Raw genomic sequence first — 26,275 nt, forward strand, 5'->3', positions numbered from 1 at the left:
CAGAATCAGGTTTAATATCACCAACAAATGTAAAATTTGTTAACTTAGCAGTAGCAGTTCAATGCAATTCATGATAATATAGAAAAAAAGTAATCAACTACAGAAAGCATATATATACTTACTATAGTTCATTTTATATATATATATAAAATAGTTAAATCTAAAATATGCAAAAACAGAAATAATATTTTTAAAAAGTGAGGTTCTTGGGTTATGTTGTAAGACCATAAGACATAGGAGCAGAATTAGGCCATTCAGCCCATCAAGCCGTGTTTCAATGTCCATTTAGGAATCGTATGCCAGAGGGAAAGAAGCTGCTCCTGAATCATTGAGTGTGTGCTTTCGGGCTTTTGTATATCCTTCCTGACAGTAACAATGAGAAGGGGACATGTCCTGTGTGATCACCCAATTAAGGGATTGGACACACTGGAGGCAGGAAGCATGTTCCCGCTGATGGGTGAGTCCAGAACTAGAGGCCACAGTTTAAGAATAAGGGGTAGGCCATTTAGAACAGAGATGCGGAAAAACTTTTTCACCCAGAGAGTGGTGGATACGTGGAATGCTCTGCCCCAGAAGGCAGTGGAGGCCAAGTCTCTGGATGCATTCAAGGGAGAGTTAGATAGAGCTCTTATAGATAGCGGGGTCAAGGGATATGGGGAGAGGGCAGGAATGGGGTACTGATTGTGTATGATCAGCCATGATCACAGTGAATGGCGGTGCTGGCTAGAAGGGCCGAATGGCCTACTCCTGCACCTACTGTCTATTGTCTATTGTCTATTGTTCATGTTTTTGAATGGGGACCTCTACTTTAGGTGTGTCCAAGATGAACACCTCTGACAGCAGTACTTCTATCGGCATATGGAATGCTGATTTTGGAGTCACAAATAGAAAACCTGATCATATCAGCAGAAAGAACAGCTGTTGGTGATTATTCATAAGATATGAATTATGTGGAAATACCATACATTAGTTAAAATGAGAACCAGTCATAAAAAATAAAACCTATTCACAATTCAACTTTCACTGGCACTTTAATACATCGAAACCAATGTTGGGTGTGTTGCACATTCTAATTTTGCAGACAATAGTTAAATGTTAATGAAAAGATTTAGGAAAGTCATTAAGAAATTTTTTAAAGCCATTATCCCCGTCACTTAATGTACCATTCAGAATGACTCTTACTTAATATTTTAGGTATTTGTATATTCAGGGAGATTACCATATCACATATTTGAACATGCATTTTAATGAAAAAGGATCTACTACTTTCTGGCATATGTAATGAATAAACTTTTTTCAGACTTCCAGCCAGGTACAGATATCAATTTTAACCGATGTTTCGATGCCAAGCTCTGACATCTTCATCTAGGATGATGCCTGGGTACGTCTAGTCTGGTAGTATATAGACCCCCGTCATCTGTCCCTCCTGACTGATTAGTCCTCATCCAATCAGGTTTCTGCTGTCCCACTTTGTTTACAACCTAATTTATATGTGGATATAAATGCCACCGAACTAAACATGCCCAGGCATCAGCTCTGGATGAAGATGGCAGAGCTTGTCATCGAAATGTTGGTTAAAATCGATTTCGCTACCTGGCTGGAAAGCCAAGAAGTGCTTATTCATGCACTTTAATAGCACTGAAGAAAAGTAGAATTCCTTGGACAAGCTGCATTTATAGGTCTGAAACTCTCTTGATATGCACGTCTGAATACACCTGAGAGCAAGCATGAAGGTGTAGGTAAGACAAAATGTGGAATAAGAAAAAAAAAGCCAAAAAGTAAATTTTAATCAGTTGAACAATTAATTTTAAACAACAGACATTTAAGACCATGAGATGTAAGAACAGAATTTGGCTATGCACACTGCCATTTGATCATGGATGATATGTTTTCTTTCACAACCCTATTCTCCTGTCTTCTCCCCATTTCTTTGACATTCCTACTAATCAAGAACCTTCCGACCTCCACTTTAAATATACCCAATGAATTGGCCCCCACAGCCATCTGTGGCAATGAATTCCACAGATTCACCACTCTCTGACTAAAAGAATTCCACTTCATCTCCGTTCTAAAGGGATGTCCTTCTATTTTGAGACTGTGCCCTCTAGTTCTAGACTTTCCCACTAGTAGAAACATCCTCTCCACATCAACTCTATTTAGATCTTTCAATATTCAATAAGTTTCAATGTGATTCCCCTCATTCTTCTGCACGCCAGCGAGTACAGGCCCAGAGCCGTCACACGCTCTTCATAGGTTAACCCTCTCCTTCCTGGGATCATTTCTGGGACCCTCTCCAGGGACAATCTCCATTTGGGCTCTCTCCTGAGAATCTAATGCCATAGGTAATTTAGAATGCAATCTGCGGGGAAAAAAAACTTAATTGTAGATTTTTCCAAAAGTAGTTACAGAACAATAGATTTAACTATTAGTGCATTACAGTAGCGTCACATTTAGCATAACGCTATTTCAGTGTCAGCAAGCCTGATTCAGTTCCACCACTGTCTGTAGAAAGCTCGTACGTTCTGCCTGTGACTGTGTGAATTTCCTCTGGGTGCTTTGATTTCCTTCCACATTCCAAAGACGTATGGGTTGGTAGATTAATTTGTCATGTGTATGCAATTGGGTGGCGTAGGCTTGATGGGTCTAAAGTGCCGAATACCATGCTGTATCACCAAATGAATAAATAAATACAATTTTATGTAAGCCTAAACCAATTTCTGGAGTCTTCTATCATAAGTCTCCTTAGATCTTTAATTCATTGCTCAATAATTTGGACTCATACCCTAAATTATCAATGGGCTGCCATCAATTTTAGAACAGGAAATAGTGCATTGGATCATCAGGAAAAACAGAATGTCAGCCTTACTAATTGATATTTTTAAGCTAAAGATAAACCTTGATTTGGGATAAGTGTAGTCCACCAATTATATTTTTACCAGATGGAAGGACTGCACTTATTCCAAATCAGGAGAGTCCAAAAGTGAGGCAGCCGGTGCTCACCTTCCAGATTTGCCTCGATGTTTCAATCTCCCTCGTTGCTTTAATCGGTGAAACAGAGCCAACCATCAGCTCTCGCTCCATCCCGCAGTCTTCTTGCCATGAGGTTGACAGTCTAGATGACAAAGGTAAATGAAGCTCACTGGTTTCTTATTTTAATTATCATTAATTTCATTTGTGAATTTACATAGATTGGATGTTTTTAAATACACTTTTTTAATCACTAATTTTTATTGCAACACCAACAAATTACATTCAATACAACCAGTTGCTGATTACATTTTGACTGTTTAACCCAGCCACCCCCCTCCACCCCCCCACCCCTCTCCCTTCCACCAACCAACTGAACAGTAGTGCATACAGAGACAGAGCATTCCTATTTTAACAGATCTTTAAATTTAGACATCAAATTTGTCCACATAAAGATTGTGTTTGTGTGGTAAACTACATATACCTGTCTGGACACTCCCCTCCGCTGACTGCTCCCGTGGCTTCTCCCACAGACCCCTGTATAAAGGCGATTGGGGCACTGCTCCTCCCTCAGTCTCCGAGATGCCGTGCTCCCTTTTTGCTGCTAATAAAAGCCTATCGTTCACTTCCAGTCTCCTAGAGTTATTGATGGTACATCAATTTTAAAATGTGGAGAGCATTTTACAACCTGACAGATTGGATCTCGACCCTCAATCCCAGGAAGCCGGCAACGCTTTCGAACTCTGGCTGGCATGCTTCGAATCGTACCTGGAGGAGATTTATGTGACCGATCCTGCCACGACGCACAGGGTTCTCCTCTCCAGAGTCAGTCCAAGGGTCTACTCCATGATCAGAGATGGATGCCCTCAAAAGACAATACCGGCGGCCGGTGAACACCGTCTATGCAAGACATCGCTTAGCGACATGGCGGCAGTGGGCCGGAGAGTCGAGCGCTGAGTTTGTCCGGGCCCTACAGACACTCGTGCGGGCCTGCGATTGCAGGGGGCTGATGGCGGAACAGCATGCGGAGCTCGTAGTGAGAGACGCCATGTTGGTCACCACCATCTTGCCTGCCCGCCGTGTGCAAGGCATGGGGGCGGCCATCTTTGTTGGCGCCACCTCGCCCCGCCTCCAACCCACGGGTGCTTACCGGGCACCAAGATGGCGATTCAACTCTGGCTTCCGTGACCCTTGACCAAAGCGCTCCACACCAGCTCACAAAGTCGATGATGGACATCCTGGTGGAGGGGCACAGGACTAGCTGCCTGTTTGACACGGGCAGCACTGAGAGTTTTATTCACCCGGACACGGTGCAGCGCTGCGGACTCGTAACACAGCCAGTAAGCCAGAGGGTCACCATGGCTTCTGGGTCGCATTCCACAGACATCCGGGGGGGGGGGGGGAGTTGTGTAGCGACACTGGTGGTGCAGGGCACAGAATATCAGGACTTAACGTTACTGGTCATGCCTCAACTGTGTGCCCCATGCTATTGGGGCTCGACTTCCAGAGCCACCTGAAAAGTGTGACAATGGAGTATGACGGGCCCCTCCCACCAATCACTGTCAGAAATCCTCAGTTCTGTGGGACTTCGTCACATACCCCGCTACTGACCACACACACACACCGACCCGCACATCCCACCCAACACCATGCCAACAGCCGCGCTACTGACACCACTTGCAGCCTCTCCACCCTCAAGATCCCTCCCCCACCGCTGTTCGCCAATCTAACCCCCGACTGTAAACCTGTGGCAATTAAAAGCAGGAGGTACAGCGCGGGGGACAGGGCCTTCATTCAGTCAGAGGTGCAGCGGCTGCTCAGGGAGGGGATCATTGAGCCAAGCACAAGTCCTTGGAGGGCCCAGGTGGTCGTTGTTCAGACAGGGCAGAAAAATAGGATGGTCATGGACTATAGCCAGACCATCAATAGGTTCACGCAGCTTGACGCATACCCCCCACCCCGCATCGCGGATATGGTCAATTAGATAGCTCAGTACAAGGTGTACCCGACCATAGACCTGAAATCCGCTTACCATCAGCTCCCCATCTGCCCAGAGGACCGCCCCTACACTGCCTTCGAGGCGGGTGTCAGGCTCTATCACTTCCTGCGCGTCTCCTTCAGTGTCACAAATGGTGTCTCTGTCTTCCAGAGGGAAATGGACTGGATGGTGGACCAGTGCCAACTGAAGGCCACGTTCCTATATCTGGATAACATCACCATCTGCGGTCACGACTGGCAGGATCATGACACCAACCTCCAACAATTTTTCCAAGCGGCCAAAGCTCTTAACCTCTCCTATAACAGGGACAAGTGTGTGTTCGGAACCACCCGACTTGCTATCCTTAGGTATGTCATGGAGAACGGAGTCATTGGCCCTGACCCCAACCGTATGCGCCCCCTGTTGGAACTCCCTCTTCCCACCACCCTCAGAGCCCTCAAAAGGTGCCTGGACTTCTTTTCCTATTACGCCCAATGGGTCCCTCACTACGCAGAAAAGGCCCGTCCCCTGGTCAAGTCTACCACTTTTCCCCTCTCTGCCGAGGCCTGCGCGGCCTTCAGCCGCATTAAAGGGGACATTGCCAAAGCAACGATGCATGCGGTGGACGAGACCATTCCCTTCCAAGTAGAGAGTGACGCCTCCGATTTCGCGCTGGCTGCTACCCTCAGTCAGGCAGGAAGGACGGTAGAATTCTTCTCTCGTACCCTTCAATTCGGCACACCACGGTGGAGAAAGAAGCCCAGGCCATAGTGGAAGCTATTAGGCACTGGAGGCACTATCTCACCGGCAAAAGGTTCACCTTGCTGACCGACCAGCGCTCAGTTGCGTTCATGTTTAGCAACCAACAGTGGGGCAAAATCAAAAATGATAAAATTTTGTGGTGGAGAATAGAACTCTCCACCTACAACTATGATATCCTGTACCGGCCTGGAAGGCTCAATGAGCCCCCTGATGCCCTATCATGGGGAGCGTGTGCCAGCGTGCAGCTCAACCGGCTGTACGCCCTCCATGCAGATCTTTGCCACCCGGGGGTCACCCGACTTTACCATTTCGTAAAAGCCCGGAACCTGCCTTACTCCCTTGAGGAAATCAGGACAATGACCAGGGACTGCCAAGTCTGCGCTGAGTGCAAACCGCACTTCTACCGTCCTGAAAAGGCACAACTTATCAAGGCCACCCGCCCCTTTGAGCGACTGAGTGTCGACTTTAAGGGCCCCCTTCCCTCCACCGACCGCAATGTGTACTTTCTTAACATAATCGACGAGTACTCGCGGTTCCCCCTTGCCATCCCCTGCCCCGATACCACTACCACGTCCATCATAAAAGCCCTGCGCCAGCTCTTCACTCTGTTCAGATATCCCTGCTATATCCACAGTGATAGAGGGTCCTCGTTTATGAGTGACAAGCTGCGCCAGTACCTGCTGGCTAGGGGCATTGCTACTAGTCGGACCACGAGCTATAATCCCCGGGGGAATGGACAGGTGGAGAGGGAGAATGCCACGGTGTGGAAGGCCACACTCTTAGCCCTTAGGTCAAAGGGATTGCCGGTCTCTCGCTGGCAGGAGGTCCTCCCCGAGGCACTCCACTCCATCCGCTCCCTGTTATGCACGTCCACCAATGCCACCCCTCATGAGCGACTCTTTTCTTTTCCCAGGAAGTCTGCCACTGGGACCACCCTACCGGCTTGGCTGACATCCCCAGGGCCAGTGCTGCTCCGGAAACATGCGAGGAGCAATAAATACTCCCCGCTGGTCGAGAGGGTTCACCTTCTACATGCAAACCCCCAGTATGCCTACATGGTCTTACCTGATGGGCAGGAGGACACGGTCTCCGTCCATGACCTGGCACTCGCAGGAGCACCAGACCCCTACCCCGAACACTCCACGGTGACTATGAACCCCGTACCCACCAAAGTATATACCCACAAGACACCGCGCACACCAAGCCCTACACAGACTCCTCACGACACTCCCATACCGGGCGCCACGCACACGCATGAAGGATTACTGATGCCAAACGGGCTGGCACCTCAAGTCAGGCCGGAGCCAGCACAACCACCGTCACTGGTGCTACGTAGATCGCAGCGACAGACTCGACCGCCTGATAGACTTAACCTGTAAATATACTTGTAAGAAACTTCACCCTGTGGGGACTCTCTTTTAAAACAAAGGGGGGGTGAATGTGGTGAACTACATATACCTGTCTGGACACGCCCCTCTGCTGACTGCTCCTGTGGCTCCTCCCACAGACACCTGTATAAAGGCGATTGGGGCACTGCTCCTCCCTCAGTCTCTGAAATGTCGTGCTCCCTTTCTGCTGTTAATAAAAGCCTATCGTTCGCTTCCAGTCTCCGAGAGTTATTGATTGTGCATCAGTTTGGTCGTGCATCATTTACTCTTGCTGATGATAATTCCAGGTAAGAAATGTCCAAAAAGGTCTGAAGCCAGTGAGTACTGGAAATATCATGAGGAGGTTTCCAACACTGGACTACAATCTTCTTAGCTGCAGTCAGGCCTGCCAGCCAGACTTTGCGTGTTTTCTCCGTGAGGGAAAGGTGGGAGTCGTCATTTAGGAGATGTACTGTGGGGTCCATTGGTAATTGTACCCCCGTTAGTTCTGTAAGAGTACTGATAACCTTCCCCCACAAACCAAAATAAATATGCTTTTTTGATATTTTGATTAACACTATATGACTATGATTATACTTACTTCTCAAAAGTAGAAAAGATTCTGCAGATGCTGGAAATCCAGAATAACACACACAAGATGTTGGAGGAACTCAGAAGGTCAAACAGCATCTATGAAGAGCAATAAACTGTTCGCATTTTTGGGCTGAGGCACTTCACCAGGAATGGAAATGTTATTTGATTTACTGTATTTCTAACTCCAATCAATTCTAACCAAAAACCTTTGCATAAATAAACATCCCTTGCCACAGGTGTCCTATCCATTATACTGCACTGGCAAATTAGTTTGAAAATCTCTCCCCCTCAAAAGGAAGCCAAGTTACTTTGGCAGGGGAATGGGAACCAGAGGATAGGGCGGTTAGTTTACAAACAGAGGCAGTGATGAAATCTTTCAGCCTGAATGGGACAGCAGAGCAGTAATGGCTGGAACTTCCGGAAGCAATTTGGAAGGTACATGATAGACACATCCCGAAGAAGAAGTATTCTAAAGGCAGGATGATGCAACTGTGGCTGACAAAAGAAGTCAAAACAGTCAAAGAGAGGACATATAATAGAGCAAAAATAAATGGAAATTAAAGGACTGGGAAACTTTTAAAAACCAGCAGAAAACAACTAAAAAAGTCATAAAGAAGCAAAAGGGGGAATACGAAGGGAAGCTCGCCAGTAATATTAAAGAGGATTCCAAATGTTTCTTCTGATATATAACGTGTAAAGGAGAGGCAAGAGTAGATATTGGTCCACTGGAAAATGATGCTAGAGAGGTAGTGATGGGAGACAAGAAAATGGCGAACATACTGAATAGGTATTTTGCATCAGTCTTCACTGTGGAAGACACTAGCAGGATGCCAGAAGTTCGAGTGTCAGGAATCAGAAGTGAGTGAAGCTGCCATTACTAGGGAGAAGGTGCTTGGGAAAGTGAAAGGTCTGAAGGTAGATAAATCTCGTAGACCAGATGGTCTACATGTCAGGGTTCTGAAACTGGTAGCTGGAGAGCATTAGTAAAAATGTTGTAGAGGCATGAGTAAAAATGTTGTGGAGGCATGAGTAAAAATCCTTCAAGAATCGGTGGATTCTGGCATGGTTGCAGAAAACTGGAAAACTGCAAATATTGTTCCACTCTTCAAGAAGTGAGAGAGGCAGAAGGCAGGAAATTACAACCCAGTTAGTCTGACCTCAGTGGTTGGGAAGATGTTAGAGTTGATTGTTAAGAATGTGGTTTTAGGATACTTGCTGGCACATGATAAAATAGGCCAAAGTCAGCATGGTTTCCTTAAGAGAAACTCTTGCATGGCAAATCTATTGGAATTCTTTGCAGAAATAACAAGTAGGATAGAAAAAAGAGAATTAGTGGATGATTTTTGGATTTTCAGAAGGATCTTGACAAGGTGCCACACATGCGGTTGCTTAGCATGTTAAAAGCCCATGGTATTACAGGAAAGATAATAGGATGGATAGAGCAATGCCTGGCTGCCAAGAGGCAAAGAGTGGGAATAAAGAGAAAGGAACCCTTTCTAGTTGGCTGCCAGTGACTAGTGGTGTACCGCAGGGGTCTGTGTTCGAACCATTTCTTTTTACAATGTAAGATTTAGATGAAGGGATTGACGATTTTGTGGCAATTTTACAGAGGACACAAAGATAGGTGGGGGGCAGGTAGAGTTGATGAATCAGAGAGGATACAGAGGGACAAACAAGTTAGAAGAATGGGCGAAGAACTGGCAGATGGAATACAGTTCTGGGAATTGTATGGTCATGCACTTTGGTAGAAGAAGTGAAAGAGTTGACTATTTTCCAAATGGAGAGAAAATTCAAGAATCTGAGCTGCAAAGGGACTTGGGAGTCCTTGTGTGCAATTCCTTAAAGGTAAATTTGCAGAAGGAAGGAAAATGCGATGTTAACATTCATTTCAAGAGGACTAGAATATAAAAGCAAGGATGTAATGTTGAGGCTATATAAAATACTGGTGAGGCCTCACTTGAAGTATTGTGAGCAGATTTGGGCCCTTATCTTAGAAAGAATGTGCGGACACTGGAGAGGGTTCAAAGGAGACTCACGAAAATGATTCTAAGATTGAAAGGCTTGTCATGTGAAGAGCACTTGACGGCTCAGGGCCTGTATTCACTGGAATTCAGAAGAATGGGGGTGGAATCTGATTGGAACCGAATGATTGTTGAAAGGTCTCGATAGACTAGATTGAGAGAAGATGTTGTCTATAGAGGGGCAATAGAGGGGCATCCATTTAGAATGGAAATGAGGAGAAATTTCTTTGGTCAGAGAATGGAGAATCTGTGGAATTCATTGCCACAGTTGGCTGTGGAGGCCAAGTCATTGGGTATATTTAAGGCAGAAGTTGATAGATTCTTGATTAGTCAGGGCATGAAAGGATATCCTTAGGTGGTGGGGTGGAAAAGGCAGGAGAATGGAGCTGAGAGGGAAATGGATCAGCCATGATGAAATGGAGAAGCAGACTCGATGGGCCAAACTGCCTAATTCTGTTGCTATATTTTTATAGTCTTATGATCTTAGAGAGGCCCGAGGACATTGGCAGCAGATATGTGGCAATGAGATTCCTGCAAGTTGAGATGTAAATGCAAGGCCCATCTGGACTGAGTGCTCACCATTATCAGTATGTGCCATGTCATATGACATAATTGACTATAGTCCCATGACCATGATTGTTCTTGGTAAATGTTTCTAAAGAAGTGGTTTGCCTTTGCCTTCTTCTGGGCAGTGTCATTGCAAGACATGTGACCCCAGCCAATATCAATATTCTTCAGAGATCGTCAGCCTGGCCTCAGTGGTTGCATAACCAGGACGTGATATGCACCAGCTGCTCATACAACCATCCGCCACCTGCGCCCATGGCTTCACATGACCCTGATTGGGGGGGGGGGTCACGGGTGCCTGCAGGCTAATGGAGGGAAGGAACGCCTTACACCTCCTCACTCCTTTGACGGAGACGTATCTCCACCCCATCACTTATGGACTGAGTACTATCAACCCCAATGAAGGGAATCAATATCGAGAGAGAGAGAGAGAGAGAGAGAGAGAGAGAGAGAGAGAGAGAGAGAGAGAGAGAGAGAGAGAGAGAGAGAGAGAGAGAGAGAGAGAGAGAGAAATCAGCTGTTTCTAGACTCTAAACAGTCTTCAATAACTCTTCACTACAAACAACAAACTAACTCTAGATCTTAAGCATATCGTGAAAACCAACCGCATTTGAAAAAATAAACCAATAAATGGGGTACTCTGACCAGTTCTGGTCACCAAACTATAAGAAGAATACAATGATATTGGAGAGGGTGTGGAGAATTCAGCCGGATGAGACAGAGCAATTCAGTTACAAGTAGAGACTGGTGAATCCAGGTGTGGATGAGGTTAAGAGGTGATGCAACAGAGGTAGATAAAACAAAGAGGTGTACTGACAGAATAGTCAGCAGCAAACATTTCCCCATATCAGAAAAAGGTAAAACTAGAGGACATATGTTTAAGGTAAGGAGGAAGGAGATTGAGAGGGACACCTCCTTCACCCAGGGAGTGGTATATACTTGGAAGAATGGTTGAAGCTGGATCCGTAAGTGGAGTCCAGATGAGAACTTGAATCACTAGGCGAAGAGAGCTATGGACCAGGTGCTGGGCAAAGGGATTGAAGGGAAGGGTGCCCATTGGTTGCCATGGATGAGTTTGACATATTTCCATGCTGTACAATTTGACTCAGCTCTAAAAGAGATACATATTGGGTGTTTAAAGTTTGTTCTGAGAAGGTCTCAGATGCGATATCAGTATTTAAACACTTAAAGGGGTTTTGCCGGTTGGAATCAGATCCCGTTATGAACATAACTCTGTGAAAATTATCTGCATACTTTCAGAATGTTAAAGTAGTCTTTACAGTCGCTGAAAATGTAATTGTTTATTATTGTCTTTGTGGTTTATACTGCAAGTACAAAACAATGTTGAAAGTGGGTGAATGAGAAGTAGATTCTTCAGAAGATCTGCTTTGTTGAGCAAAGATCTTTTATCTCTCAGCTGCAATCTGAATGACTCAGTTCTGTATTCACAACAAAGAAATGTTGCATATTCATGGCATATAGAACAGTCCATGTTCGAAGCCTTCCCCGGTTATACTCCTCATTTCTTCCTTCGCTACGTTAAGCACTACATTGGTGTTACTTCATGCACTCATGCTGAGCTTGCCAATTTCAACCACTTTGCCTCCAACTTCTACCCATCCCTAAAATTCACTCGGTCCACCTCTGACATCTCTCTCCCTTTTTTTGGTCTCTCTCTCTCCATCTCTGGAGACAAACTATCAACTGACATTTTTTATAAACCTTCTGGTTACCATAGTTACCTTGACTATATTTCTTCCCATCATATCTCTTGTAAAAATGCTACTCCTTTTTCTCAGTTTCTCTGCCTCCATCACATCTGTTCCCAGGAAGTGCTTTCCATTCCAAGACACCAGAGATGTCCTCCTTCTTTAAAGAACAGGGTTTCCTTCCCTCCACTATTGATGCTGCCATCACCCACATCTCCTCCATTTCATCTCCATCTTAATAGTGATAGAGCCCATCACTATCCCATCAGCCTCCACATCCAACACATTATCGTGTGCAACTTCTGCCACCTCCAAAGGGATCCTACCACTAACCATATCTTTACCTACCTCCCCCCCAACCCTGCTTTGCACAGGGACCACTCCTTCTGTGATTCCCTTGTCCACTTGTCCCTCCCCACTTACTTCCCTCTCGGCAGTGAGACCAGAGCTCAAGGCCTAGTGTTCAGGATCCCGTTATCAGCATGTCAGGAGTTCGAGGCCTACTGTTCAGGGTCTACAATCATTTTCACTGGTGAGTCCTGGGGTTGATACCCACAGGTTGAGCACAAGTCCAGACGTCTGCGGAAGCCTGGGTCTGAGAGTCTCTGCAAGACCACTGGAGAAGTCAAAGCCCAGTGTCTGAGAATCCACATGTCCACTGGAGGCCAAAGGTGGACTGTCCTGGGTGTTATGTTTTGTAACTCCAAAACATAAAACTAATTAAAAGAAAAAGATATGAGCCCGGAATGCACGTGTGATAGTTCCATTTTTACTTCAAGCAAGGTGCGCATATATGCCATTCACATACTTGGTACATACAACTGTAATGAATTGCTTAATCAAACAAGAATCAAGTTTTACAATGTTAATCAAAAATTACTGCGTATTGCATGGGGGGGGGGGGGTGGGGTGAGCAGTGCTCTATCTGGTGTCATTTTTTTTTTTATTATTTGCTGTTCTGCCCGAGCTTTGTGGGCATGCTGTGTTGATGTTGGAATGTATGGCAACACTTGTAGGTCCTCCACATCAGAATCAGAATCAGGTTAATTTCTCCTGGGTGATAGGACAATGATACCTAATGTAAACAATGACAAATTTAGTATTTTAAAGGTGGGTCTCATCACAGGGGCAAGAATTAAATTGCAAAACTGGAAAAAACCCAGATGTCCCACTGTGAGGGAATGGACTGAGGAAAAGGTTAAGATTTCATCATATGAACACATGTTGGGAAGAATTAACAGTGAGGGAAAAGTGCGAGACGCGTGGGATCAATTTTGGTTGTATGTTAATTTAAACTTAAATTATAAGTTTTTTTCTGTTTCTTAGTTTTATATGTTTTCCTGTCATGGGATGGCTGTGTAAATATGCTGTACTGTATCTGCTCTATGATATGCTGTGCTGCTTTGTAAAATAAGAATAAATAATAATAAAAATTTGAATTACAGAATCAGGTTTATTGTCAGCGGCAGGAGTCATGAAATAATTGTTAAGTTAGCAGCAGCAGTACAATGCAATACATAATATAGAAAGAAAGAAATCCATTATAATAAATAAATATATGTATATTACTTAGTTAAGTTAAAAATGGTGCAAAACAGAAATAATATAAAGTGAGGTAGTTTCACATTGCATCATTAGTTTGTTGGTTGTTATACAAATGACACATTTCCCTGTATGTTTCGATTTACGTTTGATAAATAAATGAATCTGTATCAGAATCTGAATGATGCAAGCTGCAGCGATAATGCAGAAGCAGTGTGTAAATATGATTCCAGCTTATTCAATGCTGCAGTACAAAGTTTGTCACTGTATCCCAGTACATGTGACAATACTATACACCGATTTACCAACTCAGCAGAATCTTTAGGAAGTCAGTTGTCAAGTGAATACATTGGCAAAAGTAAAATGTCCTCCCAGCTAGTAAGATGATTCATGATTAAAGATCAGATCGTAGCCATTGCCATGCGGTTATGGAGAATCGTAATCAGGAAACCTGAAGCAATGACCAAAGTGGGCCCCATGTTAACACGTTGCAAAACAAGTGTCATGACATACGTCAGTGTTTCCTGATGAAGGGACTCAGCCCGAAATATCCTCTCTTTATTCCTCTCCATAGATGCTGCCTGACCTGCTGATTTCATCCAGAATTTTGTGTGTGTTGCTCTATTTTCAGCATCTGCAGAACCTCTTATGTCAGTGATAACAAACCTGTTTCTGACTTTGGACTAGAAATTAATGAATCCAATAGAAGTTTATAATCTCTTTCACCTTCTACTGTTAAATCCTATGCTTTACGTTAATTCTAACAAAGAGAAAATCTCATATGTAGACAAAATCGTCAGAGTAAAGGAAATTCAATTAGTGGCCTGACTTGGACTGGAGTGTCTCCTAATAGTGTATAGAACATAGAACACAGAACAATACTGCAAAAGAACAGGACAATAGACAATAGGTGCAGGAGTAGGCCATTCAGCCCTTCCAGCCAGCACTGCCATTCACGGTGATCATGGCTGATCATACACAATCAGTACCCCGTTCCTGTCTTCTCCCCATATCCCTTGACTCCGCTATCCTTAAGAGCTCTATCTAACTCTTTCTTGAAAGCATCCAGAGAATTGGCCTCCACTGCCTTCCCCATAATGAGGACCTTCCTCATAATGAGGCTCTTCATTTGTCAGAGCCAACCAACAGAAGGCTAGTTGTCTATGTGATACGCAAGCCAAGGTAGTATGATATGGAGATCAAACTGTTGCCCATACATTGGTCTCCACCTCTCCACACAACTGATGAATCCGAAGGAATGCCAAACTGATACACTTTGGCACCAGTGGTGTTGCAGGAGTTGCCAGTCAGCATTGAGCTCCAGTTTAGGGACTCCAGCTCTGGATTTTTCCTTGGAGTTTACTCTTAAAGCCTTCCCAGTGAGTGGGTAAAGTTGCAAGGCAGCAGAGTTTTGAGATCAGAGTTTTCCTTCTCGTAGATGAGCTACCAACCCTGGCTGATGAGCCCCATCTGCCTGGATGTTCCTTCCTACTGCAATGTCGTGGTGAACTACAACTATTAATTAAATGCCAAAGGAAATCAATCACTTCTGCCTAAACAATGTAGATATCCCTTAAAATAAATGAATAAATTAACAAATATTCTCCGCGCTATTTACTGTGTCTATAGATACTGTGTCTATTTAAGTCAGCCAGACAAAGACTGCAGCTATGACCATCAATGTAGAGTCTCCTCCTCCCATCAAGGCATATGACATCAACCCAGCACCGGCAGATCTATCTACCTGAGCAACATCAGTCAGCAGGATGGTGGGACCAGGAACAACATCCAGTGTAGACTCAGCAAAACTAGAAATGTCCTCAGGTCAAAGAGCAATGTATGGGGATCAGCCAAGTCCAGGGTCCACACCAAGGTGAAGCTGTACCAGAGCTGTGTTCAGTCCACACTCTTGTATGGGTTAGAATACTGGCACATGGCCGTGAGTGACCTTGCCAAGCCCTTGTCATTCCACACCTTGAGCCTCTGGGAGATCCTCCTCCGTATTTCCTGGGCAAGAAAGATCTCCAACCATGCCCAACTCCTTCAGTGTCATCAAGAGGACATGGTCACAATCATCACGAGGAAACAATGGAGATGGATTGCACACATGATGCAAAGAGAGGCCAACTCCATCATCAAGATAGCACTTCATTGGACCCCTGAAGGGCAGAGGAAACACAGGAGACCAAAGACAATCTGGCACCATGCCACAGGGGCAGAAATGAGGACTCTGAACCACACCTGGGGCACAATAGTAAAGATGGTCATGGACAGACAGAGATGGAGGACCTTCATTGCTGCCCTAACCGCAGGCAGTAAGTAAGTAAGCAGTCTATTTAAGAGCCTTTTAAATGCCTTTATCATATTTGCCTCCATCACCACTCTTATGTAAAAAAGTGCCTCGCACATCTCCTTTGAATTTACCCCTTTCACCTCCCAGTATTAGACATTTTGACCTTGGGAAAAGATATCGGCTGTGTATTCTATCTATGCCTCTGATAATCTTACAGATTTCTAACATGTCAATGGCTGGAGAAGAAGCTGCAGGAGCAATTATATAGAGTTGCAGCTCATAGCTTAATGTAGGCTACAGATATCTGTCCAATGGTTTTGGATCAATATCAATAACCTCACAAACATTCTACATACTGGTTGAATACTGATGACTTGTGCTCATCAATTGGCTGGACTGTTCACTGGCACCTTTAACCCCTTGCTTCAGCAGTCTTCAAGCAAGCTTCAATCATACCGGTGCCCAAGAAGAAGATGGCAACCTGCCTCAATGACTAGCTACTGTGAAGAAGTGCTTCAAGAGTTTGGTTATGAAGCATTTCAACTCCTTTCTGAGGAGTGACCTGAATCTGCTCTAATTTGACTACTGGCACAACAGGTCCACCGCAGGTGCCATTTTATTGGCTCGTCACTGAAACAGCTGGATGAAGAAAATGCAAACATCAGGATACTCTTCATTGACCACCACTCAGCATTCAACACCACCATCCTCTCAAAACTAATTTAAGAAGCTCCAAGACCTCGGCCTCAATACCTTCTTGTTCAACTGTTTCCTGGATTTCCTCACTTGCAGACCCCAGTCAGTTCAAATTGGTAATAACATCTCTTCCACAATCACTATCAGCACAGGTGAACCACAAGGCTGTGTGACTAGCCCCCTGCTCTGCACATTTTACACTTATGACTGCAAGGCTAAGTACAGCTTCAATACCATACTTAAGCTTGCTGATAACATCACTGTTGATGGCCAAATCAAACGTTTGAATCAGCATATAGGAGGGAGACTGAAAATCTGGCTAAATGGTGCCACAACAACAACCTCTCACTCAATGTGAGCAAAACCAAAGAGCTGATTATTGACTATGGGAGGAAGAAACCCGAGGTCCTTCTTAGGGAATCAGAGGTGGAGAAGGTCAGTAACATTAAAGTCCTTGGCACTGGCATTTCAGTGGATCTGTCCGAGGACCAGCACATAAGCGCCATCACAAAGAAGGCACATCAGAGCCTCTGCTTTCCTAGAAGATTGTGCCGAGTTGGCATGTTATATAGAACTTATATTGATGCACAATGAAGAGTATTCTGACTGGTTTCATTATGGCCTGGTATGCAAACACCAATGCTCAGGAATGGAAAAACCTACAAGTAGCAGTAGATGCAGCCCAGTGCATCACAGGAAAAGTCCTTCTCATCACTAAGTATTTCTACAAGCAGCTCTCCCACAAGAAAGTAGAATCTTTCATCAACAACTCCCACCATCCAGACCAAGCTGTCTTCTCTCAGCTGCCAGTGGGAAGCAGGTACAGGAGCCTTTGGTCCTACACCACAAATTACCTAACAGTTATTACCCCTCAAACATTGGGCTCTTGAGCCAGTATGGATTCTATGGACTCATTTTGAAGGACTCTACACCTTATGTTCTCGGTATTAATTATTTACCTGTTTATTTGTTTGTTCGTTTATTTATTTATTTATTGTAGTTGTGCAGCTTGTCTTCTTTTGCACGTTGGTTGTTTTTCAGTCATGGTTGGGTGCAGTTTTTCATTGCTTCTATTGTGTTTATTTGTTCTACTGTGAATGCCCACAAGAAAATGAATCTCAGGATAGTATATAGTGAAGTGCACGCTCTGATAGTAAAATTATTCCTGCTCTTTGGACGTTGAAAGTTGTGGGAGGACATCTAGAATACCCCGTATGTTGTCAGTTTGGAAGATAATGCTATGAAGAATACTATAATGACTGCATTTTTGCCAGTATTTCGAAGCAACCACTCTTTTATCACTTCATATCAGTGCAGACACACGTATGATGTGATCATTCCTGTATGAACCGTTTTGGAGATAGATAATGTAGACAGAAGAAAAATTACATAAAACCATGCAGGTCCCCAAGAAAGTCCCGGGACATTCAAGAATCTGTTGTAAGTGTAAATTATGACACAGTAAAGGGAAACCCCCCAGTGAGACTGCTTTTCAAGGGAAAAAGGGAGTATCTTAAGAGTCTGCCGCCTTCATTGCAGACTGCTGAATGATAATGTTACTCATAATACACAGTGGGTTGACCTATGTAAATAATAAGTAGGAGATCCCAGAAAGAGAAGTTTGTTAACTAAAAAGACCCAATACATTTTTTTTTGCACCACACCTTAAGAATATATTTTAATCAAAGTCAAAGTCATGTTAGTGCACAAGAAGATTGTGCACAAATGTATGCACACATGGAATTGAAGGCTTGCTTGCAGCAGATCACATGCACATAACATCGTGTAAGTGGCATTAAAAGCAAAACGTAAACTGTGCAGAACTTTTACAAGAATAAAGATCACAAGTAGAACTAAAAAAAAAGAAATTCTATTTCAGTATAGAGTGATCAGAGTGGTCATAATGTTGCTAAACTGTAGTGGTGGTGAATAGGTTTTTGCCAATTGGCTTATGAACCAAATGACTGAAGGAAAGGTGCTGTTCTGAATGATGCCTTGGGACATTAAGCTTCTGTATCTCCTCGGTAGTTGCAAAAAAACATGGCACGGCCCAGATGGTGGGGATCTTTGATGATGGATGTTTACGATAAGTCTGGGTACATTATTTGGAACTGTGGGACAAACTGTTTTTATCAAATCTAAGTTATGTCATGGATCAGGTTAGAAACTAAAAATGTCTGGAGACACCTAAAGTTTTGTTTCATGTGGTGGTATGTAAACATGTGCTTGTCAGATTTTTACCTTTCAATCTTTTTTAAGATTTGAATGTTTAGAGAACTCCCTGAAGAGTGTATGATTATGTCTGGTCCAGTCCTACCTGATTAATCTTTAATTTGCTTCAAACTAGGTGAATGCTCTGTGAATTTTTTAACATTCCATAGGTGAGGCAATGATAAGGCAAGAGTTCATCAGTGAGGAAGTGAAAGGGTTGTCATGCTAGAAATGATACTAACCCTATGTTAAGGCAAAATACATACAGGAACAGAGTTTGTAAACTTGTGTACCAAGGAACAGAATATGACAAAAAAGATTTTGTGTCACTTAATGTCACTTCTTAGTTTTTACATGTTTATGGAGAAAGATAGGATTGGTTCATAGGTTAGGGTCTTAACATGGAGTCAGGCCAATTTTGGAGGCATTAGGTGGGATCTTCCAGGAATTGATTTGGAGAGATAGTTTGTAGGTAAAGAGAAGCCAGACAAGTAGGAGGCTTTTAACAATGCAATATCAAAGGTTTAGGAACAGCATATTCCTGTCAGGGTGAAGGAAAGGTTGGCAAGTTCAGGGAATCTTAACTGATGAGAAAAATTCAGGGAAAAGAAGGTGTCACTTATCAGATTTTGGTTGAGTGGATCAAGTGGAGGAGTGTAATTAAGAGTGAAATCAGGAAGGCATGAGATGGATACGGCAAGTAAGCTTAAGAAAAATCCCAACAGATTCTGTAGGTATATTAGGAATAAAAGTTCAAGCTCCAGTTCAAGTTTATTGTCATTCAACCATCAACAGGTATACAGCTAAACAAAACATCGTTCCACTGGGGTTAAAGTGCAAATCACAGATCATAATGTATAGATATGATCCAGCGCAAACAGTCACAAAATAAAATTGGCACAAGCTACTGAGTGGCGTAGCCTGAAGATCGACAGGTTGACATATAGAGCGAGGCACATGTATATGTGAGACAGTATAATGTTACTTGGACTATTTTAATAAAACAAAACATTGTATAAATATATAAAGCAGCAGCAATAAAAGATGAAAAGTGACCAGAAGGACCTGGAATATCTGGAACCTCTATCACCTAGAAAGACAAGTCTGCCAGTGCTCGGCACTGCCACTAACTATGAGGACACCTTTTAATTTCACTCAATAGGAACTTTGAAAAGAAAGTGTTCTTCAAGTTCTAAGTAAATTTATTGTCAAAGTAGGTATATGTCACTGTGTACTAACCTGAGAGACATTTTCTTGCAGGCATTCACAATAGAAAGGGAAATACAATAGATAATGAAAAACTACACACAAAGACTGACAAACAACCAACATGCAAAAGACGACAAACTGCAAATATTAAAAGAAAATATTAAAAATAATAAATAGACAATAGAAAAGTAAATAAATTGATACACAAATAAATAAATAAATAATATTGAGGAAAATATTGATTTGTAGAGACCTTGAAAATGAATTCATAGGTTGTGAAATCACTTCAGTGGTTGAGGTGAGTGAAGTTATTCAGTCAGGTTCAGGAGCCAGATGGTAGAAGGGTAATAACTGTTCCTGAACCATGGTGGTGTGAGAGCGAAAGCTCCTGTCCCTCCTTCCTGATGGTGGCAGTGAGAAGACAGCATGGCCTGGATGGTGGTGGTGCTCAGTGTCTTAAAATTCTAGAGCTCCTTATTGATGAATACTGTGGAAGTACATTCACTATTAACCATTTTGCATGATAATGACTGAAGAATGGCTTTTCCTCTACGTTCTCAAGTGTAGTTGGGAATAATAATTCATTCTCGACCAACTTGTAACACCAGAGTCCATGAGTCAATAAAAAATTAAGAAAAATCTTTATTTTGTAACAGTTCCTATCTTACTATCCGTCTGCTGTCGATCATCTCAAAATTAGCACAAACATATCATGAATATCTGATCCATCCAATCATTTCCAGTTAGATATAGGAGCAGAATTAACCATTCAATCCTAGGCTCTCCTACTAACAGAAACATTGTCTGCACAACGACTGTATCGAGCCTTTTCAGTATATGGTAGGTTTCAATGAGATTCCCCCACCATCATCCTTCTGATGTCAAGCAAGTACAGGCTTGCCCATCAAACACTCTTCACACTTTAAGCTTTCAATTCAATTATATTCAAGTTTAATTGCCATTTGACCATATATGAATACAGCCAAACTCGACAGTGTACAAAACATAGTTCCGACAGTCACACACAGCACAAAGCACACATAACATGTGTAAGAAAGATACAACTGCTCAGTTAAAGAGGTGAAACTCAAACCATCCAATGGCACTGACACCTGCAGACAACCACAATAGACAGCACTTCAGATTCAGATTCAGTTTATTGTCATTTAGAAACCACAAATGCAATGCAGTTAAAAAATGAGACTACATTCCCCCAGAATGATATCACAAAAGCATATGACAAAACAGACTACACCAGAAAATCCAAGTAACGTTTGGCAATCCCCAGTCCAGAGTCTGGAGAGGCTGCTGCGTATTAATATCGCGCTACCGTTTAGCATGTTCCCCGGAAAGGAGCTCCAAATCTACCAGACAAAAACAAGACCAAAAACTAAAGCTACAAGACCTGCACAACACAAGACCACATAATTATAACATATAGTTACAACAGTGCAAACAATAACATAATTGATAAAAAAACAGACTACGAGCACAGTAAAAATAGTCCAAGATGTTAAAGGACTGTAAGTTCAAAAGAAATCACCACAGTTTCCACAAGTCCCCAGGGTCCCGAAAGACTCGCCATCCCATGCTGGTGGCAGAAGGGAATACCCCCACTATGGACTTCCAAGGCGCCGCCCGACTCAGCCTCGCAGATGCAGGACACACCGAAAGCGACCTGAGTCTGTTGAAAGGACTCCGAGTCCGTCGAACCTCCGAGCCGACGACCATCCCCTCCGGCACAGCTTCTCTAAGCACCATCCTCTGCCGAGTGTATTAAGACGGCCCCGCCAACGGCAACGTGACCCCGAGGACTGGGGGCCTGTTCTTCCCAGCAGAGTCCCGGACCTCACAGCAGCAGCAGCAACGAATAAGTTCTTCCTGGAATTTCCTGATGTTTCTCCGTGCTTCCATGTCTGTTTTCAATCGATTATGAATGCGCACGGCACCCCACTTTACAAATAACAGATAATCAGTTCCGGAGTGGCCGCTGCAAGCTGCGTCGTGCCGCCATTTTGGATCTATCAATCAACTTATGAACCTCCTCTGGACTTCCTCCAGGGCCAGCACTTGTTTCCTTAGATACGGGGCCCAAAATTGCTCACAATATTCCAAACACGGTTTCAGCAATGCCTCAGCAGTACATCCATGCTTTTATACTTCAGTCCTCTCAAAATGACCACAAGACCAAACAATAGAAGACATAAGAACAGAATTCAGCCCATTGAGCCTGCTCCACCTTTCAATCGTGGCTGTTTCATTATCCTTCTCAACTCCATTCTCCTGCCTTCTCCCTGACTGAATGCTAACATTGCATTTGTCTTTACTACCAGCTAAACCTGCAAGTTAACAATAAGGCAATCCTGCAATAGGACTCTCAAGTCGCTTTGCACCTCTAATTTCTGACTTCTCTCCCCACTTAGAAAATAATCTACACCTTAATTATTCCTACAACAGGACACATGCCTTCCTTCACTGCATTCCTTTGCCCACTCTCTGAACCTGTCCAAGTTCTTCTGCAGACTCACTGCCACTGCAACATTACTTGCCACTCAACCTATCTATACGTAAGCTGAAAACACGGCCACAAAACTATCAGTTCTTTCATCCAGGCCATTAGCGTATAAGCTGCATTCCCAACATTGACTCCTGTGGAACTTCACTAGTTACTGGTAGCCACCCTGGAATGGACCCCTTTATCCTCACTCTCTCTCTCTTCTGCCAGTTAACCATTCATGGTGGTATCTTCCCTCTTATACCATGTGCTCATATCTTGTTGCGCAGCCTTGCCTGTGGCACTTTGTCAAAGGCCTTCTGAAACTAAACATAGCAATATACCCAGTCAAGAGGAAAGCATACTGATGCACCATCAATAACTCTCGGAGACGTGAGTCAAGGTAGGCTTTTATTAGCTGGAAGAAAGCACCGTCAGCAGCAAGAGACCATCACACAACATCCTGGAGACTGAGGGAGGAGCAGTGCCTCCAATCGCCTTTATACCGGGGTCTGTGGGAGGAGCCACAGGAGCAGTCAGCGGGGGGGGGGGGGGGGGGCGTGTCCAGACAGGTATATGTAGTTCACCACACATACCAATCAGCCTGGTTATTCAACTCCTCTGGTCCAATGCTGACACTGCTTTCCAATGGCTCTGGCCAGGTTGCGTGAAGGCTGGATTCCTGCTTTTCAGGAAGCTGCAGATGATCTTGTGGGATAATCTCAGGCAGCCATGAGATTTGATGACCTTGCTTCTAATTGCACTGTCTTGCCATAAATTGCAGTGGTCTGAGAGAGGTGACTGATGGTAGTGTGACAATAATGGGAACACAAGTGTGTTCCTCCTGAAAGTGTGTTTCACAAAACCGCTAACTCAACAGATTCTCCAGCAGATTTTTGTTGCTCCATATTTCAGCATCTGCACATAGCCACTGCTGTTCACCTAGGTGTTTGCACCTATTTTAATCAAGAAATCTGATACTTGGAATGGACACACGGGCCTGCAGATGGTGAAATCTGAAGCAACATATTAACTGCTGGAAGAACTCAGTAGGTCATACAGCATCAGCCTTCTTTATTCTTCCAAAGAAGTCCTAATGCCCAAGGAAACAGCAGTAGCTTTCCGCAGATGATGGAATCTGGAGCAACTGATATTCTGCTCAAAGAACAAAGCAGACCAATTTTGCTCGACCTGTTGCGTGCTTCCAGCAGATTGTGTGCTGCACCTGGAAAGGACAGATTGCTTTAAGAGAAAGCTTTGTAAGACATTGGCTGGATAAAACTTGCAGTAGTGTGAGCAGTCTTGGGCCCCTAATCCAAGAAAGAACGTGCTGGCACTGGAATTGGAGAGGGTCCAGAGGAGGTTCATGAGAATGATTCTGAGAATGAAGTGGTTAACATGTGAGGAGTGTTTAATGGCTCTTTGGCAATACTCACTGGAGTTTAGAAGAATGGGACGGGGGAGGATCTTAATGAAGCCCATTAAATATTGAAAGGCCTTGATAAAGTGGACATGGAGAGGATGTTTTCCATAGTGGTGGAGTCCAGGACCAGAGAGCACAGCCTCAGAATACAAGGAATACAAGGGTGTCCCTTTAACCATATAACTATATAACAATCATAGCACGGAAACAGGCCATTCTGTCCCTCCTAGTCCGTGCCGAACTCTTAATCTCACCTAGTCCCACCTACCCGCACTCAGCCCATAACCCTCCACTCCTTTCCTGTCCTTTAGAACACAGATGAGGAGGAATTTCTCTATTTGGAGGGTGGCGAATCTGTGGAATTCATCAACACAGATGGCTGAGAAGGCTAGGTCATTGGGTATATTCAAATCTGAAATTGATAGATTCCTGATTAGCAAGGATGGCAAAGGTTACAAGGAGAAGACAGAAAAATGGTGTTGAGAGGGTTAATAAATCAGCCATGATGGAATGGCCAAATGTCTAAATCTGCTCCTATGTCTTATGGACTTATGGTCGAAGAAGTCTGACTGGCTAGTCTTGTATCTGATAGCATTTAGAAAATATAAAGATTCTGAGCGGTTTCCATGGAGGGATGTAGAAGGGATGTTTTCTCTTGGGGAAAAACATAGAACTAGGGGACTCCATAAAAATAAAGACTATCCACTTAAAGGCAGAGTTTTGGTTATTTTTAATTTCCCTCAGCATTGAGTAAGCTAGAGACAGATTCTTGATAAGCAATAGGGCAAAATACTACTGTGAGTAAAGAGGAAGTTGAGGTTAAAATGAAATCAGTCACCATCTTATTAAATGGCTAAGCAGGCTTGGGAGGTTGCTCCTGCTTTAAATTCATATGTTTGTATCAGTGAGTGTTGCAAATATTCATTTATAATTTGTTTCCAAATTATTGAATTGTCAGCAATGTGCATAAACATATGTGAATGTGAATATCAGAGTATTGGGAAGTATGTAAAGTTGTGGACGACATCTGAATGAATCATGATTGATAGAGATTATTATTAGTAACTGACAGGGGTGTCCACAATAGAATAGCATCTGAATGTTGTTATATAGTTAATGAGAGATTAGATCTGATCATTTATTTACTGACCCCAAACCATGATCGTTCAACTGCTGCATGGGCCGAAACCATCTTGCAATTGATGTTGGTTGCTAACATCTGACAGTGGCACTGAAGATGGACCTCAGGACTTTCCTGGGCTGGGGAAGATGGAGAAACCCCTCCATCCTTCTGACTGGAATCGAGAGTAGCCCCAAGAAACTAAAGAGAGTCGTGGGCACGGCTCAGCACAACATAGAAACCAGCCTCCCTTCCGTGGATTCTGTCTGTACTTCTCCTGCCTCAGTAGAGTAGCCAGCATAATCAAAGACCACAGCCACTCCAGACATTCTCCCTTCTCCCCTCTCCCATTGGGCAGAAGATACAAAAAGCACATACCATCAAGCTTAAGGACAGCTTTTATCCCATTTTTATAAGACCATTGAATGGTACCCTAGTATGATAAAATGGACTCTGACCTCACAATCAACCTTGTTCTGATCTTGCTCAGTATTGACTGTCTGCACTGCACTTTCTCTGTAGCTGTTACACTTTATTCTGCATTCTGTTACTGTTTTGTGTTGCTCAGCCTCATTACACTGTGCAATGGTTTGATCCGTATAAAAGGTATGTAACACAAACTCCTCACCGTGTCTTGTAGATTTGACAATGATACACAAATTCCAATTCCAATCCTCCCAAAACTGTGGTAGTTAGAGGCAACTTGAAGTTATGGTGCATGGCACAAGGGTGACGGAAAAATGGAGGGCTATGTGGGAGGGAAGGGTTAGATTGACCTTGGAGTATAAAAGGTCAGCACAACATCATGGGCCAAAGGGCCTGTACTGTGCAACATGGTGTTGATCAGTACCTGTTAGCTGCAGTTGATGCTAGCAGCAACTGAATACATACACATCACAAAACAGTGTATCTGGCACTGGCTGGACACTGCAATGATGATGAGGTGTGTGTGCATGTACTAACATCAGGGGCAAGCAGCATTAAGTTACATTGGCGTAGGTCACTAGCACTTTGAATTCCTGAGTATACACTGAATTCCAGAACAATCCCACAGAGTTTTAAGTGGTAAGAAAGTAGAGCAGGTCAGCAATAGTGGAACACATCCCAGAGGAGGAAATGATTCAATAACCTCAAAAAATTTTCCATGATCAATAAGCTTATTGCTTTTTATTTTGTAGAAATACTCACTTGCCAGTGCCACATTCACTTGAAAACTTCAATAGCCTTGAATTTCCTGGGAATATAAAGTTAAATTTAATGTGATTGCCATCTTTTGTATATGAAATGACACCCTTCAAATAGTGGCACGAAACACATAGGGA

At 43.6% G+C, this 26,275-nt stretch overlaps 1 long non-coding RNA gene across 1 annotated transcript in view; it reads right to left on the reverse strand.

Moving 5' to 3' along the window:
• Positions 1-1,582: 1,582 nt before the first annotated feature.
• LOC140739752 (uncharacterized) overlaps positions 1,583-26,275 on the reverse strand; it is a 108,708-nt gene continuing 84,015 nt past the window's right edge. Inside the window, exons 4-6 of the long non-coding RNA XR_012101737.1 lie at positions 26,142-26,187; positions 3,001-3,112; positions 1,583-2,359 (exon numbers count right to left, since the gene is read on the reverse strand). This is a non-coding gene — a long non-coding RNA (uncharacterized lncRNA). The remainder of the gene's footprint in view (positions 2,360-3,000; positions 3,113-26,141; positions 26,188-26,275) is intronic.

This window comes from Hemitrygon akajei, chromosome 2, assembly GCF_048418815.1.
Source record: "Hemitrygon akajei chromosome 2, sHemAka1.3, whole genome shotgun sequence".
Lineage (NCBI taxonomy): Eukaryota > Metazoa > Chordata > Chondrichthyes > Myliobatiformes > Dasyatidae > Hemitrygon > Hemitrygon akajei.